Below are 4,524 nucleotides of genomic sequence, written 5' to 3'. Positions count from 1 at the left end.
ATATTGAGAATGGTGACTAAAAATTTTTTAAGATGAACATGGACACAGTGATATGAGTTTGTAAGATCAATTTTAGAGAAAGCTGAGCAGAGGTAAAATGATTAATTTCGTCACAGAAGTGTGATTGTCTGCTTAAAACTGGGGAGATCAAAAAGTGAATATGTAAGAAAGTTAGGTTTCTGAGAAAGTATTCCGTTTGAAGGCAAGTAGCTTAGTATTTCCATTTTATTCGTCAACGGAGAAAATCTGGCACAAGCATGTAAGTGGCCCATCTAGTGAGGACCAGGGCTGTTTCTCATAGTCAGACATTTCGGGTAGTTCCTGGGTGGAGCACATGGTTCCGTGCTGAAATACTAGCCAAAAGGCGGTGGTCCTAAATCGCCCAGAGACATAGCCGAAGGCAGGTCTGCAGAGGGGCTTTTGCGTGTTCAGAGACCTGAAAACGCCGAGGAGCAGTTCTCCTGTGTGCAGATGCGTCCCCACAGTCACCATCAACTAGGGGAACTGGTAGCATGCACATGGGCACTCTTTGTCTTGCCCTAGTCACGTCCTGCTCTAGAAATAATGGCTGTTTCCTGCGGAGTCTTTCTCTTCAGGGAGAGATATTGCCCCTGGAAATTAGAGTTTCCTTGTCGCCCCCCCTCCCTCCATTCTATGAAAGTGCCGGCCACTCCATCTTCTTTTGCTCAATTTCAGTCTGAGCACTCGAAGCTGGAATTGAGAGGATGGAGTCTCCTCAGGCATTCCATTTCCTTGGAGTACCCTGGTGAGCCTGGATGGAAAGGAGGGAGAGAGGAAGAAGGGACTTACTTCAGGTCACGAGGCCTAAGTATATCTCAGAACATATTTCTTTAACCCACTATTACCACTAACTCCTAGAGTCTGGAAGGCGTAGCTAGAATCTCATTGAATCTACACTGTAGCTCCTTCACTAAACTGTGCTCAGTTTGCCCCTGGCCTCCATCACCAGATGGCTCTCACTCTAGCCTCTCGTATTCAGCAGGGACTGAGAGAAGATTATCATTTGGACTCTCTCTGTGTCTGCTAACCAGGAATGCAGGAACCATGAAAAGATGGTCTCTCATTCTCCTCAGTTCCCAAATTGATGACCACGCTGGCACAACAGAACAGGTCAAAGTCCAACCCTGCACAAGATGAGAATCCGATGCCTCACTCACGGAGGATTTTCACTTCAAGTGGGTGCTTTGGTTGCCGAAATCACAACCCCTCTGCCTCCCACAGTGAAAACTGCCTGAAGCCTGGATGAGTAGCTTCTCAGGTGACCAAACCCCTTTGCTGCCCATCGCCACCCTCTGGAGTCAGCGTCACTGGAAGAAAGTCACAAGGACGTGAGGAGGTAAGAACTTCAGGGTAATGCCACTGTACACCATTCATCAGCTCTTTGGGGAGTAGATTCATTTTTCATTAAAAAATGAGATTTTAGGGGAGGGTGGAGGGAAGGGAAGGGAGAAAGGGGACACAGATTACAAGTCTCTCTATATAACCCGCTCCTTGGGGGATGGACACGGGAGAAGTGGCTGAAGGGAGATGTCAGACTGTGTAAGATATGACAAAATAATAATAATTTATAAATTATCAAGGGTTCATGGGGAAAGGGGAGTGGGGAGGGAAGGAAAAAATGAGGAGCAAATACCAGGGGCTCAGTGGAAAGGAAATGTTTTGAGAATGATGTGGGAAATAAATGCACAATGGATGTATGTGTGGGTGATAATAGTTGTACAAGCCCCCAATAAAACGATTTAATTTAAAAAATGAGATTTTATAAATCTTTGAAAATAATCTTTATTTTACATATTCTCAGAAGTCTATCATTTGTGTAGACATAAACGTATACTATTTTATTTTCCAAGCATATTAATATAAGAGCATATCATCGTTAATGCAGCCACTACATCTATACTTCAGAATAATAGGGGTCCAGTCTAGGAACCTCACTTCCTTCCAAAGTCAAATATTCCTAACCACCTGGTTTTAGATAGAAAACTTAAATTGAGTCTCAAGGCTCAGAGCACAGAAAATCAGCCATCCCTGCAGTGGGGCCTTCATAAACGCAAGCATTTGTACATCTGGACGCAGGGAAGCATTGCATCACATGTCCACAACTGGATTCCTAGAAAACAGCAAGGGAATCTCTACTGAAGAAGGACCGTGAAAGTTTGCTGTTGACACACGAGAAGAAAAATATTTCTTACAGGGCTAGCAGAAGTTCCAGCCTGCAACTCTCTGCTGAGAACCAGAAAAGATGGACAGAGTGCACCTGGATCAAACTGGGAGGGCTCAATAGCTTTAGGATCCTGGTTTTGGTCAATGTGGTTTGTTCCTGTTCCTCCTCACTCTGCCCTGAAATGAATGTTTAATAACTGAAGGAAACATCTTGTTCAGGAACTTTGAAATACACAAAGCAGCCCCAAACTTATCAGACTTCCAGTCTAGAGTAGACTGATTCATGGAAACAGTACTAAGGAGATACTGATGTGGATGAGTTTACACAGCAGATCAGTGATCTGTGTTTTCCTATGGCAATGACTGGTTCTGAAGACTGTCACCGTCTCCTGCAGGAGACACAAGGGCAATTTTTAGGCCAAGACTCTACCAGATCTTCAGTTTGCCAAAGTTCACAAGTACAACCCCCCAACTATTTACTGTACTTGGAAAATGTTCAAACCTGTAGAAAAAGTGGAATGAATAACACAAGGATTGCCGCATCCTGTTCTACTCATTTCACGCTGACCTTGAGAGTCAGATAATCTGTTGTCAATTTGAGGCTTAGGAGTGAAGGGGCGGAGTCTAGATGGTCAATCAGATTGCAGCTTGATGAAGTCATCTGGAGACACTAAGGAGGAAACTCTCACCCCATTCCAGACATTCCTGTGGACAAGGCACATGGAGCCACATACACTAGAGTCCTGCAGCTGATGAGCCAGGTGGATATCCCTGCCACTGCTGAGGTGTTTCCACTGCCACTGGATCCACAGGACTTTCCACCCACTGGCCTGTGACGTTGGAATCGGCATCAATGCATGTGATGTATAAGTCTGAAGGGGAGTATATAAATTGGTATTGGACATATGGGCTAATATCAGACTTATGGACTTGATCTGGACTGGCCTGGGATGTTTTTTGTAATATTCAATTGCTCTCGTCTATAAAGCTCTTTCTTAAACACGTATGCTTGAGTATGGATTTGTTTCTCCAGTCGACCTGGACTAACACAGTGCCATTCATTTGTTGTCGACATAACCCACACAAGCATACATATTTCTTTAGTGAATTCAGACAAATCTCTGAGTACATTAGTGTGTACATCCTGAGATTAACAGGCATTATCATGCATAACCATACTATAAATGAATTATCCAATCAGAGAACTATAATGTTAATTCAGCAAGTGTGGTCCTAGGGTCAAGTTACACATGCTGCAGTTGCGCTGGTCCATCCACCCTGTGGACAACAGACTTGCTCTGTCCTCACGATTGTTATGTTGACGCTTATGGCTTCCCATCACAGCCCTTTCCCTTCGGAGGCAAAAGTGCTAACCACTACACTCCTGAAAACTGTATACTCTTTGGGGCCTCAGACACTAAACAGGGAAATACCTAGGGCCTTTCTACTAGGAACCTGTATTTCAGGCCCAACTGACAAAATGCAACATTTCACCACAATTCCCAAATTTTTAAAGTGACACAGAAAGCCCTGCTGGACAGAGAGTGTGCACATCACAGTCGCGTCTGGAAGAGCAGACAATCTGCATGCAAAGGAGAGCCATCAAGACTGACTTGCACTGTGAAAGTTGATGGTGTCTGTACTCCTAAGAAAACCCAACCCAAAGCCTGAAATCTTGGGCAGACAACTGTCCTTAGGTCACACCCAGAGCTCCCCCCTAGAAGCAAGTCCTCAGGAGAAGAGTCCCGCCAGCACCTTGTGCATCTAAGTGTTCCCACCTGCTGTTTGTTTGGAAGACTGCTGCACTAACCAGTGCACAAGTAGCTGATTTCACTCCTGGAATTGCAGGCCTGACACCAGTGTGGCAATTCTTTGTTTAACTTTCTGAACACCCCAAGAAGGATTTCCACAGAGATGGAATCATTTACAGTCTACCAGCTGGTGACAGTTTCGATTTTGCACGTCTTGGACCATAGTTGTTTCCCGCTTTCCTGTGAATGGATGAAGCACCCCAATACTCACGTGCAGGCCAGTGCTGGGGCCCCCAGAGGCCCTGGGAAGACAGCCCGGCGACGGGTCTCTGAAAGACCACCTAGAAAACGCGGCGGAGCAGTTCGCGTTGCACACGTGGGGTACCGTGGAAAGGATCGCCTGCAGCCAACGTGAGTGCTTGTGGGTGTGTGTGGGCGGGTCGTAATGAGGAAGGACACTGAACATCCTTGGCTGGGAGCACTTACCTGTTGTCAAGAGTTCAGAGGAGTGACCACCGCTGAGGACTGGGTCGCAGCTCCGCAGAGAGGGCTGCAGCGAGCTGGAGGCCCGCGGGGAGGCTCGATCTGG

The sequence above is a fragment of the Tenrec ecaudatus genome, chromosome 1, assembly GCF_050624435.1.
Source record: "Tenrec ecaudatus isolate mTenEca1 chromosome 1, mTenEca1.hap1, whole genome shotgun sequence".
Taxonomy (NCBI): domain Eukaryota; kingdom Metazoa; phylum Chordata; class Mammalia; order Afrosoricida; family Tenrecidae; genus Tenrec; species Tenrec ecaudatus.
Note: the sequence above shows the minus strand (reverse complement) of the source record.